Genomic DNA, 17,294 nt, shown 5'->3' with positions numbered 1-17,294 from the left:
ATAAATTGATCAATGTGCCCTTGTATAAGATGAAGGAAGCCAACGGCAGAAGCATTTCCATACCATAATTAAACCACCACCCTGTTTCACAATGATTATAACAAACATAAGTTAAACCGTCAATTTTAAATAAATTTAATGTGGATTCATCATCAAAAATAACCCATCGCTCACTGTTCTGAGGTTCAGTGGATGGGATACTGAGCAAATCGAAATCGGGCCTTCCCATTATTGGTAGAAAGCAAGGTTTTCTTTACAGGAGTCTAACTCAAACAAAGTTCTATCTACTAACCTCTTTCCCACAATCTTTAAACTAAATTTCTCACTTCCTCCAGGTCAGTTTTAATTTGAGTTGACGAAAAGAATGGATTGTTTTTTGACATTCGCATTAACCATTTACTTTGACTACGACCCATTAATAAATAATTGTAATAAGCAAAAGATCTCTAGTAAATAATCGACTGAATCGACACTCATCATTGAAATATTATAATGTAAAATATTCTATAATTTTGTCCAATAAAAAATTAAAAATGTACGAAGTTTAATTAAAGAATATAATTAAATTGAGTAGCTGTATAGTGGACATAACAATATCAAAAAGAACAATAAACATTATATACACTGGAATCTAATTCAAATAGCACAGTTCAAATCTTTAATACAATTTTGTTGCTATAATTGTGGTCACTACTATACATATAAGCTCTACTTAATTGGACCACTGTACTAAATGGATAATCTAGTGATGTTTTAAAAATAAATTGTTATATAAAACAAGTGTCAAAAATGAAAATATAGATTCATAGCCATGACTGTTGGATGATCCATATTTTTCAAGTTTGCTCCTCATTTTACGATTGACTTTTCTTAATATTTCTTTAGTAATTAAGTACATATTTATATTATGATTAAAATTTTTCATGTAAGTTGTAAAACATTTTCCTAATTCTTGCTTTGTCTACGAATAGTATCCACCTGTTGAACGTATTGCCAGAGATAGCCCAACCGGATTGTTCCAATACATACTCGTTACCGATGTAACCATTATACAATCAATGCATTTAACGTAACTCGATACCTACAAGTAACAACACCAAAACAAAAAGTGAACAACAGAGCACCAATCCACTTTGTTATGGACCAGCTCACCTTCATCAATAACTCCCAGGTAAAAAATTCATGTGCCCACCCGAAATCCACGGCCTTATCATCCACGTTACATTTCCATCATGCGTATTTTTAGCCACCACAACAGAAATCGTACGATGTAAATTGATAGTTGTGCAGGAAAGTCATGTAATAATACTTGACCCGGTGAAATCCTAAGATAACCGATTCACGCCACTGTTCGTCCCCTTCGACAAACAGTATTTCATTCGTGCGACTCCTGAACTTGACAATGTAGTCACGGTCAAAATTAAGTTTGGTCGACGGTTCCGCCGGTTTCGTCGCAGGGTTTCTTTCCAGTTTCTAGCTCTGTTGGATTGAATATATTAAAGCGTTATGAATTGTAAGCGGGTCCTTGGGTTTATTGATGATTTGTTATGGAAATTTCTGGTGGAATTTTGCTGAGAGAATTGTTTATTAACTTTTTAACCATTTTTCAATTGGCCAATAAATGTACAAAAAATAATAATAATAATAAAATTGTTAAATAATTATATGAATACAATAACTCAATTTTTCGGTAATTTTATGTACATAATTAAAAAGTGTCCTATTATATTATAATTACTAATTTAAATATTTTAGTTTTTTAGACGTTATAAAACAATCAATTTCCTCACTAAAAAATTATCCATGGTTGTAAAAATTGATAAAAAATTATTGGACAATAAATTAGGAATTTTTTTTACTAAAAATATAAGTTTATTAAAAATATAAGTTAAAAGTAAAATAAATAAACCCACAATTAATTCAACATCTACTAGATATGCTCTAGAAAATTGGAAACTGTAAAAATAACAATTGAATTAATATTAATGTTTAATCTTCAGATGTTAATAAAGTTTTATGTAATAAATTAGCAACAGCAGATTGTACTATCAGTTATTTCATTTGTATTTCATAAACAATATCTGTTATTAACAAACAAAATAAAAATTCCAAAAAATATTTCAAACATTTATGCGATAAAAACTAGATATGCTCCAAAAACTGCAAAACGGTAAAAATAAACTATTGCACTTAAATTAATTTTTAATAGGGATTGGCAACAGTAACTTCCACTAGCAGTTACTACATACAGTGATGGTCAAAAGTATGGAATGACTTTGTCAAGGAATGTATTTCATTATTACTTTCATTTTCATTTTTGACATTGGACAAAAGATTGAAATACTTTTTAAGTGTACAAGGAGTGAATCCAATTTTTGTCAAAGCTTTCAGTGTGTAAATATGAGTAAAAAGAAAATAAAATCAGACGAAATGTATTATATTGATTGGTTAAAACATGAATTATGTGATATTTTTCATATAAAACATATCCTAAATCAATTTTGGTATTTTGAGAAATTATGGGAACAATAAAAATAAAGAATTATTATCAGTCAAAATTTAAGAAAATCACAAGTAATCATTTCTACAGATTACGCTCTATAGTAAAGAAACTTGTTTCAGTTGTTTACTGTAATTATTTAAATGGAGTTGAGGGTAGTGTCATCAAAGATCCAAACTGTTCTCAGGATTGATGGATTTGCAACTTACATCAAAAGTGTTTTTAGAACTTATACGCCAAGCCATCTTCCTCACACTCACCACACATCAATCTTCCAGAGTTTACTGATAATAAGCTTTTAAAGGACTATCTAACAAAACTATATTTGGACATGATCTAGAAAATGTGGCAGACTGCACAAATACCCTATTTTAGAATGAGGATAAACTAACATTAATAGACATACTATGGAAATATCTAGATATGCATATAATTCTCTTCGATTTTCATTAAACATCGAAGCCCTCAGTGTATAAAGATGGATAAAAACAAATGTTTATCAAAAGAAAAAACAAATCCTAGATTTTCATAGTGATGGACTGAATCAACATCAGATTTTGAGAAAATGTTGCATACAGGGCATTAGGTATCATATAAATTGGATCTGGCTGAGTCTGGAATTAATCACAAATTAAAAATGAGACAACTAACATCACCAATAAAGAACATTTGTGGCAAGTTATACAAGAAGAAAAGACAACATTCTTGTGGATTTTGTCGACTCGATGGTCAGGCGATGTCAAGAAGTAATTGGACGAAATGGTTATGCTCCCAAATATTATACAAATATACAATTTCCAAATTTAATTCGTGTATGTGATATTATTCCAAACTTATGTCCATGATCACTTTTTTTGTTTAAATATATTTTAATGGAAATTAATTTTTTTACAAACTACCATTAATATTTATAACTACATATACGTATGTATTTATATCATAAATAATATCTGTTGTCAACAAACAAAATAAAAATGCAATGGTGGTCTAAAAATAATTAAACATTTGTCCGATAAAAATTTTGTTTATAAACATGTTATCGAGATGATTAATTTGTATTTAATTACATTACCCAACGAGGTCTAGGTTAAAAAATACTCAATTAGCGTAATGGTTTATATGTCATTTTTATTAAGTTGTCGATAAGCAACAATATACGTATTTAAGTAAATAAAAACATAAGAAATAATTGATTTATGTTAAAAAGTAGCCACGTTGACGCACTTAATAAAAAAAAAAATAATTTAGCAATTTAAATTACCGTACTGTATTTTTATGGTCAACGTTTGGACATCTTTAAATCAAAGCGACGTCGAACCAAATACGAAAACAACAAGTCTCTCGTACCAATTGAAAACAGGGCTAATGCCATTAGAATGTGGGACAACGTGTTGGAAGAATTCTTGTGATCGAAGTGCAAGTGCGAATTGAGTAAGAGCGATCGTTCCGAGGCAAGAGAGTAGGTCACAACTTGTGACAAACTTCTTGAACGTGTATCGGATTCTAGACGCGGACAAGTACACGATTTCGCTGGAATCTCTCGCTTCACGACTATGCGGGAGATAATTCCGCTAATTTTGTAATTGTATCGCTAATTTTAGCGTTTTCAGCGTCGCTTTTGTGCGAATTGACTCGTTTCACTGCGTTTTACGTTTCGGAATGTTTAATGTAAGTACGCCGTTGAGTTTTTGCCGATCCAATTGGAAAATCATTTTACCTTTGGATATTGTAGAAAGTTGTTGTTTATTACGTTTTCATTTATTAAGATAATACAATTTTCTTGTTTTCTAGATAAGTGTAATGTAAATTTTCTTGACTCACTGGACTTGTTTATGTATTATATGTACATTCGTTTGAATGACTTATTTCTTTTTATAAAACTGCGTGTCTTAATCAAGTTTCACTCTTAAAATTATATATATTTTTTACAATTTAATAAAAATAATTCGTGGTTTTTACCAAACTATATTTACAGTTACATGTTACATAAATCCATTACTGGAGGCATACTTTTCATTTTTTGGAAGAACTAATTTAAAAAATGTATGTGGAAAGAATGAATTATAATATTAAACTAACTCATCAAATACTAAGTGACCAAATGATACAAATATTTTTACATTTCCAGGATGAACTGACAACAGAAAAATTATTTTCTTTCTAATTTACCAATTAAATGTATAAAGATGGTCCAAAAATTTTTGAATTTGTTTTTCGAGGAAACCCCACTTTTATATGTCTTTTTATATTGCCCTGTATGTGGTTTGGATCGTTTCCTTGTTGAAACTTCCAAATTAGTACATGTTTTGTCAATGTATCTTTATATACAAAACTATCTATTTTGTCTTCAATTCGTATTATGAGGTAGTACCAGATTCCGAAAGACATATCCATACCATGACGTTTTCACCATCGTGTTTAACTGTTGGTTTTTGATACTTAAAATAGTTCCGTGTTTCTTACCTGTAGCCTACTATGTGATCCAAATATCTTATTCTTGGTTTCATAGCTCCATGGTACCAAATGCCACATGCGTGGGGTCTCGTCCATGATTTCTGGGAAATTCCATTCGGGTTTTACGGCTTCGTTTGGATATGCACTCAAATAACATCGCTTCACATAAGCGACGTCCCACAGTTCGATTAGAGATATCTGCATCGAAATGTTGAGATAATTCCTCTTTAAGTTGCCTTGGTGAGTTTGTTGGACTGTTTACTGATATCCATTTGATGCGTTTATGGACATTTGGATTTGTTTCTCGAGGACACCTCATCTCTGTACTTGTTTTTATGTTGCCCTACTTGTAACATTCTCTCAAAATCTGGCATTGATTCAGTCCATCACTTTGAAAATCTAGGATTAGTATAGAAAGGATAATCTTCTGAAAAATACTTGTTTTTACTCATCTTTACACATTTATTCATTAAAATTATATGCATATCTAGATATTCCTATAGTATGTCCATTAATGTTAGTTTAACTGAAAGGTTCTAAAATAGGGTATAAGAACAAAGCTTTAATAATATACCAGTAAACTCTGGTAGATTGATGTGTGGTGAATGTGAGAAAGATAGCTGGTGTATTAGTTCCAAAAACAATTTTGAAATAGGTTACAGATCCACCAGCAATATCCTAAGGAGTGTTAAATACTCTGTTGTTGTAGTTTAATTGATCTGAAACCTACAAATTACCTCTCTTCATTTTAACAAAACTCTAAAAACTATTTAGATCCCTGATGACTGTACCTTCAACTTTATTTAAATAATTATTAAAACAAACTTCTTTATGACTTATTAATTTGGAAAATTCCTTGTAGAAATAATCATTTGTGGTTTTCTTAAATTTATATTTAGGAACATGTTTGTAACTTCACAATTTTTATAAAAAAAAATCACATAATTCATCAACATCAGAATATTTCTTAAGACATTATCAATCAATACCACAAATAACATAATTTAAAGATTTGAAAGTTGATGACTGAAAACTTCTGGTACAAGAAGAATTAAGAATTCTAGATAGCTTCTCTAGGTGAAAAATACTCATTATTAAATCCACAATGTTTTGATGGCTATTTTTGGTATTAATTTGAGATAATTTTTATTTACTAATACTGCTTTATGGTAATTGAACTTTGGACAGATGGCTTGGTGTATTAGTTCTAAAAACACTTTTGAAATTAGCTGTAAATCCATCAATAATATCCTGAGGAGAGTTAAGCACTCAGTTGATGTAATTTAACAGGCCTGGAACACGCAAATTATATTACATCTCTTCATATTAACATAACCGCAAAAACTATTTGGATCCTTGATGGCCTTAACCTCAACTCTATTTAAATAATTACAGTAAGCAATTGAAATAAACTTCCTTACTAGAAAGAGTAATTTGGAATATTATTTAGAAATTAACTACTTGCGGTTTCTTTAAATTTTGAGTTATAATAATTCTTCTATTTTATGGTTTGAATAATTTCCCAGAATACCAAAATGGATAGATGTGTCTTGAATTTATATTTAGGGAGATGTAAGTCGATTGTACATTTTTTTATAAAAAAATATCACATAATTCATCAACATCAGTATATTTCTTAAGACATGACCAATTCATACCAATCAATGGCATCATATAAAAAAGGATAATCATCTTTTTATGTTATATGATAGATTTCTTCTGAAAAATATGTTCATTTATCTTTACACACTGAAGGCTTTGATGTTTAATGAAAATCCAGGAGAAGTAACCGCATATCTAGATATTTTCATAGCATCATCATCACTTCTGATTCTAAAAAGGGTATTTTAGCAATCATCCACACTTTAGGAAACTTCCAGAAACAACAACAGTGTTTCAGTAAAAACGGTACTAGATCGTGTCTAAATGTAGTTTTGTTAGGCAGGCTTTTAAAAGCTTTAATAATGTTACTATCAGTAAACTCTGGTAGATTGATGTGTGGTGAATGTGAGAAAGATGGCTAGTGTATTGGTTCCAAAAACTCTTTTGAAATAGGTTGCAAATTCAGCAACATCCTGAGGAGTGTTGAGTATTCTGTTGTAGTTTAATTGGCCTGGAACCTGCAAATTGCCTCTCTTCATATTAACTCCAAAAACTATTTAGACCTTGATATAAGTACCTTCAACTCTATTTAAATAATTACAGTAAGTAACTGAAACAAACTTCTTTACTACAGGGTGTTATTTGAAAAATTCCTTCTAGAAATGATCACTTATTGTTTTCTTAAATTTTGAGGGGTAGTAGTTCTTTAAATTTATTGTTAGAATAATTCTTCGGAATACCAAAATAGATATAGTTCATCAACATCACTATATTCTTAATATTTAAAAATTATATATCAGATTTGAAAGTTAATGACTGAGAACTTCTGGTACAAAAAGAAGAAGAATTCTAGATAGCTTCTCTAGGTGCAAACTAATTATTAAATCCAGACTGTTTTTATGGCTATTTTTGATATTGATTTAAGATAACTTTTGTTTACTAATACTGCTTTGTAGTAATTGAACTTTGGATAAATTAGTCAAATTCCTCAAAAACATATTTTTAAATTACATTTGCGTAAGGTCATAATATAATCGTAAAATAATTTGTTCATTTAATGTTAAGTAATAATTAATTGCCATCAAATTATACAATTAACAATTAAACGCACAAACAATTATTGCACATTTCATTGAACCAATTAAGAAACTCGTAATTTTGTCAATACGTATTTAATACAAAATGTACAAAGTGATCATGAGTCAGACCTTTAATTTAAAGCCTTGATGAACAACATGTTTCTACTGATCATTTTTTTGCAAACCAAACAACAGACAGAAAAATCCTGTTCTTATCGGAACAAGGCCTATAATTTAATCCCGAGTCTTAAAATTCGACGAAAAGCAACATTCTTAATTTTCAAAGTCAACGAATCTACTTACAATAAATTAAACATCCTGCTGGTACAAAAGAATCTTCTATTTATTTCTAAATTGAATTAGGTTATTGTTGTTATTTACAGTGTGTCGCAACATAAACGCTGAGCTGAGCTTCACTTGTTTAAATTTATGACCCCGTTACCCATTTAAATAATATTTCCAATTTGATCAACGAATCATTAATTATTCATAAATATTTGTTGAAACAATCAAGGATAAATTGCGCGTAATTCAGGAAATTTTCGTTCGATTTTAACGAGGAAAACTAGTTTTTAAGAAAAAAAACTGGCAATTAATTTGCATAATATCGATCACACAAACTGGATTTAAGCAGTTTATAAAATAATATATATGACATTGCTTTTAAAATTTAGCATGTTCAACAATTTAGAAAAACAGGAAAATTACGGTTGTGACTGAAATTTACAATAGTTTGGTCGTGTTTGGAAGGTCACTGTTGAATATTTAATGTGGTTTTTGTCTGTTTCAATGTTTCCGAGATTTTATTTATTTATTTTATACAACAAATTATCACAGAAATTCAAACAAAAACTTAAAACAGACCTTTCTTTGTAATCTATTTTAGAAATATTATTCGAAAACAAATTAACGTAATATCGTCATGTTTTAATTAAATGTTATTTGATAAATAAATTACGGTGAATTCCAGGATAAATAACGTAGATAATTGGAAAAATTTTTATTTAAAATATTTTACAAGGTAAGTGCATACCTAAGTCGTCTGAGTGTTTACATGTTTTTTTAAAGAATTTCTGGAGTAAAATAAAAAATTAATTATTATCTTGGGGTATAATTATTATTTATTATTAAATTTATTATTAATAATTGACGATAATTATACCACAACTATTGCAACTTGAAAAATTGTAATAAATTCAAATCATTTATTTTATATTTTATTATTTTTACTATTATAAAAATATTGTTTATAAAAATGTCAAATTTTGTATGAATATTTGTTTTATAGACACTTAACATAAAATGTTGATCAATTTTGGTACTTTATTACAAGTCATCCCAAACAGGAGTTCGAAAGAATTTTTCTAGATATGTAGATTATGAAAGTGGATGATTATAAACTCAATCTATAACTTCCGCGTTAAGTTTGACGTTTCAATTAAGGATTCGACATTAAATGATAAATTAGATTAGGTTAGACTAATTAAAGTTAGGTTAGGTAAGTTAAGGAAAGGTTAAGTTAGGTTATGTTAGGTTAGATTAGACTAGTTTAAAATATATTGGATTTAAGCAGTTTATAAAATAATATATTGGACATTTGATGTTTTACAATTAAGAAAAATAGGAAAATTACAGTTGTGACTGAAATTTACAGTAGTTTAATTGTGTTTGGAAGGTCACTATTGAATATTTAAAGTAGTTTTGTCTCTTACAATATTTCCGGGATTTTATTTATTTATTTAATACAACAAATTATCAAAAAAATTCCACAAAAAATCATAAATAAAAACAAACCATTCTTTGTAAACTATTTTAGAAATATTCGAAAACAAATTAACGTAATATTGTCATGTTTTAATTAAATGTTATTTAATAAATAAATTAAGGTGATTTCGAGAATAAATAACTCATATAATTGAGAAATTTTTAATAGTATTTTACAAGGTAAGTATGTCGTCTGCAAGAATGTCTGGTGTAAAATAATAAAAAATTAATTACCATCTTGAGGCATAATTATTATTAATTATTGATTGAATTGTATAAGAAGTATACCACAATTATTGCATCTTGACAAACTACAAAAAATTCAAATAATTTATTTTATGTTTGGTTTATTTATATTTTATTGTTTCTTATTATTATACAACAATCATAAAAATATATTGCTTATAAATTGTCTAACTTTGTATGAATATTCGTTTTATAGACAATCAAAATATTTATTTTCATTCAATTTTCGCACTTACGTAAAAACAGAAAATCTATCATCCTTAAATCCTTTGTTTTTGCAAGTCATCCCAAACAGGAGTTTGGAAGGATTTTTTCTAGAAATGTAGGTTGTGAAAGTGGATGATTATAAACACAATCTGTCATTTCCGCGTTAAGTTTGGCGTTTCAATTACACATTCGACATTAAATGATTTTGGCACCAGAAAGGTTAACAGTTCAAAAACAAGGTGACGCAATTAACTCCGGTTTACCTCAAATAAATATTTAAATATGCATGCATAAAATAAACATTCGGTTGTTATTTTTAAAGAGTAATCACGATAACGTTAATGTTTAATGGTTTTGTTGTACCTGATGTTTGGTGACAACCAGGTGATTTAGTAAAAAAATATTAGTTTAAAGTTCACACAAGAGATAAACAGACTAACAGAGTTTCATTAGATACAAATTAATTGTATAATAGGTTACTGATTATTGATTGTGTTGGGGAAATTTACCTGTTTCTTTCCGAAGAAAAATTCCGAAGAGAATTTGGAATATTACATTTTATAATGGGGATCCCTTTTGATTGTTTGTTGTTATGAGTAAGCGAGTCATTATTATTATTATTATGAATAAGCGTGTCTGTAATTTTTATAGCAGACCACTTAGATAAGATACTTAGTATTGTAACGCACAGAATTGGATTGTTTTTATAAATTTTCTACGTACAAGTCATGTACAGATTAAAAACGACATTGTACCGTAATAACTGTCACTTCCTTGACCCTTAATTCGTATAAATACTACTATTTAATTTGTTATAAAAATTACCCCAACGACAATACTTAATTAATATGTTTGTTGACATTTGTATATTTTTTCGGAAGTGCGTATTTAAATTCTTTTTCAGCATTTATTGAACTCAATAAATAAATACATTTACATAAATTTAAATTCTCAAGTTCGTTTCATTAAAATCTCAGTCAATTAATGTTAAGGTTAAAACAAAAATTGCGACGATTAAAAAACTGATCTTGTTTCATAATTATAATTAACTTTTTCGAACAACGTCGATTTTTGACGTAATGGCAAAAAAGAATATAAAATAATTAAGTGATTTAATATTAAACTTTAAAATGACATTGTAATTTGTTTTCAGAATAATCACCATTATAATTAACAATTTCTGATAAATTAACTCCAAAAGAACAAGAACTCTAGGTTCTTGAATTTGACCTCAAATTTCACCTCCTCTTCATAATTAAGACGTTTATTACATAAAAATTAAACAATAACAAATATAAATAATGAATGAAGAAATGTCTGAACTATATGATGGATCCGGCAGAGTTTTGTATTTAATCGCATCTTGAGATCTTATGTTGTCTTACATTGCCTTGAAAAAGTAGAATGTCTTTTCTATCTCTAAAGAAGCTGTTGAGTTAGTTTTTCATAAAGTAACCAGCTGCATTGATCGTATGAAGTCTCCGTAATTATTTCACTGCTAGTTACGTGTTACAAGGTTTTTCCTAAGAATTTTTTAAATATATTTGTCACAGTTGATCATATTTCCGAGGCTGTACTGAAATTCCTGCTCACACTCACTCATCATAGGTTGCGTACCATCCTTCTTCGAACAGGACAAAGTATCCGTCTTCTGGACGTTAATGTTCGTCCTCAGTAATCTGCCCAAATTAGGTGACATCCTCTTCATAGTGCTAAGAAAACAACCGCTGATCTTCCTCCATTGGTACCATCACATAACTGTGCTGCTTTATTCCTGGTTCAGCTACACGGAATACACGGCGAGTGCCCGATAGTTTATCGTGATGAATTATTGTGTGCACTCAGTGATGTACTCTTATTATGCATTGAGAGTCATGTGTTATCGTCCACCGAGACAATTCGCCATGTTAATCACATCCCTCCAGCTCCTCCAAATGGTCATAGGCTGTGCTGTTAACTTTTGGGCGCACCAGTTGCTGCAGAGCGGCGCTGAGTGCCACATAACCCCCTTGAATATTAAGCTATCAATTGCCATGTACTTCAGTTATTTTGTGTTGTTTGCGAGGTTCTTCTACAAATCTTACATGTCTGGCGGTAAACGCTCAAAGAGGTCGAACGCCTCAGACTACATCATGCTGAAGTGGAAAGTATATTAGTGGGTATGAATGTACCTAATATTTACTTTTTGTTATCTGTATCGAAAGGACATTTCGTATAATTTTTTAATTCAACGTTTTTCCTAAGATTATTTATATATTTTTCATACTTGACCATGTTTGAAATTTAAATTATAAGTTTTTATATGTGATACTTGTATAGGTTGTAATCTCGGTGATTGTCTACCTGTTGACGTATGTTGAAATTTGCTTATTTTTATGAATATTTACATTATGGAATTGAAAAATCCATAAACATTTTATTCATGTAAATAAAAAGTATAATAGAAATCAATGAAAGTGAAACATTTCCTTTCAACTAATTCATAAGGTAAAGTGTTCTTTAATAAACACTAATTTGTCATTTAAAAACATTAGATAATGATTATGTGAAGTTTTTTACTTTTGAATACTTTACCACCAATGGTTTCAGGGTTACTTTTCAAGCGATATCACAAAATATACTTATGTACTATTTTTTAGTCACTAAGCTGAAAATAAATTATTTTCCACCTAAATCCCTGTCTTTTATTTTTTATTTCTATTATCATTATACAGAAACACTTTCAAAAACTCAACGTGTTCCTAAAATAGGTGGTCAGAATTTGGGAATAGACAGTTCAATAATGAAGAAAATGTAAATAAAATATTTTTCAAATAATACTGCGGAAATCACTTTAACTTTCTTCATACTGTAAAAGTAAAGTATCTTAAAAAGAGCTATGATAATAGAAATTAATCAATGATTAAAAAATATTTAACGATGGGAAAAGGGGAAAAAACAATTTCCCAGAATCTTGCCTTCTGTATCACTATGGTAAAAATGTATTATATTGATTAAAGGTATTTATTTTAGGATAATATATACCAAATTTATAAACGATATGGCCAAAAAGTTAAGGAGATATGAGAATGTGACAATTTTGAAAATTTAAATTTGAGGAGTTGTATTTGTATTAAAAAAATATTATGGTAGAGATTAATTTTGACTATTACTCATAATCTAGTTATAAATAAAAAAGTTATAGGAGTGTTGTACGTGTCATACTGTATAATTGCAATTAAAATTTCAATTATTTTTATCTGAATACTCACATGGTTTAAAACACAACTTATATAATTAATAAAAATATAATATATTAATTAAATTCATAATAATTAATTAATAATAAAATAATATATCTGAATATGTAAGAGATAGATAAAACAAATGGAAAACAATAATTAAAATATCAAACATTTTTTCAACGATTTGTACACATAATTGTACTTATTATATATGTAAATATATGGATTTAATAACATTAACTTGCAATTAATATATTAAACAATGTTTTTTTACTCATAAGCGTGCCTATTAACTAATATTTATATGATTTATGCATACCTGATAAAGATCACACCAAAAAACAATTTTCCTTAATGAAGTTTTTGCAAAATTAAATTAATTGAGTTTAATTTTTTTTTGTATGATTAATTGTTTACATTTTAAAGTTGTTTTTATTAGAATAATTATATAAATAATATACATTATGTATGTACTTTCGTTTTTGCTTGAATTGGGTATGTGCGAATTTCACAATTCAAACTGATTTCTAAATAAAATTTCATATTGTTATTAATATTATGGACGTACAATTGTAACAATGTTTTGTACAAAGACCACAATCACAAAAACAAGTCCGTAAAGCCAAGCAACATCAATATACCTAGTGCAAATAATAAGTAATTGTTTATTATTATATAATTGTATATGATTAACAATAATAAACAAGAAAAAATATGCCTCGTGTATAAGTGTAACGAACATGCAAAATAATTGTGACTCACATAACGTTAGTTTTTGGTTTAAATTTCCTTTTTAATAAACAAAATCCATGTCAAAGTTCATACTTCCTCGCATTGTATGTATTTTCGAAAAGGGGGAGGGGGGTTCTATAATAGGTCGCATTAAATTATTGAATATAATGTAAAAATTTAAATCGCCTCTCGCCAAAATAAATTAGCCAGCAAGTCCCCTAATAATCTTTGGGCAATGCGTACGTGGTAGTAGTAGTGGATGGACTTTTGTTGTAATGTGAATCACGCGAGATTAAGAAAGTGGTGAAAGTGACCGATAAAAATGATTACCGTTCTGTGGTGTGACGTAAAAAATTAAACAACAATGCCCCGGAATAATTTATAATATTTATAAACAAATTTCAAGGACGGCACAGTTTTAATATTCATCGCCAAGTGCAATAGGTCATTTGAGGGAAAAAATATATAGTGTGTATATATGTAAAAAGTGTAATTGAGTAATTGAGTTTGTTATGTTGTGACTTTTGTTGTGAACTTTGGTATAAGAAAGTTGCAGCCAAAGTTGAAGTGATATTTAAAAATTTAAATGGAATCTGAAGATTTAATTAATCTATTTTATTTCTTTGTAAAAAACGCATTTTCTACTTTCAGGTGTACAAGTTTTAACAATTATTAATTAGATTTAAATAAAGTTAATGACATAGCTGACATTTCTTTTTTTATATTCATTTGGGCTCTCTTTAAACTATATTTAATTAAAATATCCTAAATAAGGATTCAATTCAAAATTTATCCTGTAAGTAACATTTGTATTGGATAGATGGGCAGATGGAAAATAATTTTGTTTTCTAATTATTCTAATAATATAAACCCAAGTACACTAAACCTACTGTGAAGCATGGTGGAGGAGGTGTTATGGTATGGAGATGTTTTTTTGGGTTTTGACATTGTCCTGCTGGTTAATAGACATAATAATGGAGACACTCTAGAGAATCAAATGCTTCCATCTGCCAAAGATAACATTAGTTTAAGGTGGACCTTCCAGCAGGATAACTTCTCAAGGAATACGTGTACCAGCATTTATTTTGTTTAAGTAGAAATTATTTTGAATTAAGTAATAAATAAAAATTGTAAATAAAATCAAATAGTTTGATTGCATTTAATTACAGGTGTGAAATTCCTAATTATCATTAAACTATAATGTGTGCCATTTCCCTGACCACCGCAGTAGAGTTATTTTTTGACCGTCTCAAAGTCATAAGCATAAACCATAAAATATATTTTAGTCCGGCAATAAATTTAAGCTTTTAAAATTTATTTATTATTTATAATAATTATTTTCATTAATTATTGGCTGACGTAAGTTGTCCCACAATTAATATTCCCATTTAATACCCGCCATTGTAAATAATTATTTGTGCAGATAAAGAAATTTGTTGATACAAAAATACCATCGGTAAACAAGAAATGATCACTTATTACCTACTCATTACGGTAACCGGTGAAGAGGAAATGCGGTTATGAATAATCAATTGCATCACATCCCAAATTACACCTGTACCAAATAACAGATTACATTTCTAGAACGTCGAGGTTTGTTTCTTGATTTCATATTTAAATCACTCTAAAGCCCACGTAAATTAATAACCGTGCAAAGTAATTAATTGTTCGCATTTACGTCAACACAATTTTCAGAAATTGTATGTCTCTCAACAGCTTAAAAGTGAATTAGACAAAAAACATGTAAGTAGTGATAAGCGGATTTCAGTAGTTGCATTTCAGTGGATTCCTGTAAACCCTTGTGGCAATGCACTATAAATAGATTATGATAATTTCCCAGTTTCGTGACCAGTAATGAGCCAATGCTTGGTAGTAATTAGCATTATGTCCGATTACATTTTGTTAACGTATAAATGAGTTTATTTTAAAAAATAATAATAATTTTCATGTTAAGTTAAAAGCTTGTCAATTTTAAAACAATTAGTGTGCTGACCTTAAGATTCGCCACACATGCAAAGAAGTATGTAACTTAAATTATTATTGCACGATAGTATTAACTTTTATAAAAACTTCTGCAATTTTAAAACAATATTTCGTTTCATCATTTACCTAATAAACAATAATTCCAGTTTATTATATTTAAATTACTTGCTTCCATACTTAAAGTTCCCAACAAAATTCGTAAGAAATACTTGAATGACCACGTTTTACAACGTTCTCATTTGCTTAGCTATTATCAATTCAAATCATATAATTTGTATGATACAAACTTCTATAAGTTTTAACTTTCGTTATGTAATTCGAATGTACGTTATCATTTAGAAATAATGAGGATAATGCAATTTCACAATGTCAAAGTTGCAGTTCGACTTGTATTAAATATTTATATTGAACAAACGCTAATTTCCAGTAATAATAGTTTCTGGGAAAATAAATATTTGTTACTGCTTTATTGATTATTTAATATTTATTTTTTGATGATGTGCACTGTAAATTTATCTTAATTATTTAATTTCAATCTCTTTTTTGTAATCCTATTAATTAATCTTTCTATCACTATTGCACATAACATCATGATGTATGTTTATAAATTTGTCAAGCATTTAAATTTATATTTTGTTTGTTTTATAATTAATGATAATTATTATCTTGCTGTTGCTATTCTGTGAATATGGAAATGTTCAAAAGATTATGTTTTTTTTTTTAATTTAAAATCTATAAGAATCATTAATTTATCTTTGATACTTATTTTTCAAATATTTAATATTGTTATATACATTGCAGTCAAAGATTTTAGTAATCTTGCAGTTTAAATACATATAAGGGATCACTCAACGGTATATACAGTAGTGGTCATTTTAGAATGTTAATTATAAAAGTCACAACTATTTTATTTAATGTTAAATGTTGACATAATATTGATTTATTAGTTTAGTTTAATATTCTCTTCCAATTTTTAAAAACGTTACATATGTATTTTTTACTTGAGGTCAAAGTAATAATATAAAATTGGGTTAGGTTAGGTTAAATATCACTAAAATTTACCTACATCCTTAAACCACATACTAATTAATCTAATTTCATGTCCCCTTTACTCCAGATTGGCTTTAATTTAAGTTAATGATGAAAATGGATTGTTTCTACACCTTCGATTTAATTAGTTCTCAAATTTCTTTGAAAATATTTTTCAAAGCTTGTACTTTTTTACAAATATTGGAAACCATTGGCTTTAGACATAAACTCGTAGCTAGCTCTATTTGAAGAAGAATAAAATTGTGTTAACCATCTACATAGTATACACTTACAAGAAATGTCTAAGGATATTTTAACTTTAAATTTCTTTTTCAGATCTTTATGTCAATAAAAAACGAAGTTTAATATTATATGTGTTTTTAAACCAAATTAGAATAAAAAGTATTTGTTAAATTTAACTTATTATTATTTTTTATATATAACAACACTGTAAATAATAAAATTATAAATATT

General features: G+C 28.1%; 1 long non-coding RNA gene and 1 pseudogene across 1 annotated transcript; one reads left to right on the top strand and one right to left on the bottom strand.

The window, feature by feature from the left end:
• Positions 1-561: 561 nt before the first annotated feature.
• On the bottom strand, positions 562-8,029 carry LOC126265336 (uncharacterized). The gene is made up of 3 exons (XR_007547842.1): positions 7,939-8,029; positions 1,153-1,479; positions 562-1,081 (listed from the first exon to the last, which is right to left on the bottom strand). It is a non-coding gene; the product is annotated as an uncharacterized LOC126265336 (long non-coding RNA).
• A 3,227-nt stretch (positions 8,030-11,256) lies between these two features.
• On the top strand, positions 11,257-12,294 carry LOC109602823 (elongation of very long chain fatty acids protein 6-like; annotated as a pseudogene).
• The last annotated feature ends 5,000 nt before the right edge of the window (positions 12,295-17,294 follow it).

This window comes from Aethina tumida, chromosome 4 (genome assembly GCF_024364675.1).
Source record: "Aethina tumida isolate Nest 87 chromosome 4, icAetTumi1.1, whole genome shotgun sequence".
Taxonomy (NCBI): domain Eukaryota; kingdom Metazoa; phylum Arthropoda; class Insecta; order Coleoptera; family Nitidulidae; genus Aethina; species Aethina tumida.
The sequence above is the reverse complement of the archived record's forward strand: the minus strand, read 5'-3'. Positions and strand labels throughout refer to the sequence as shown.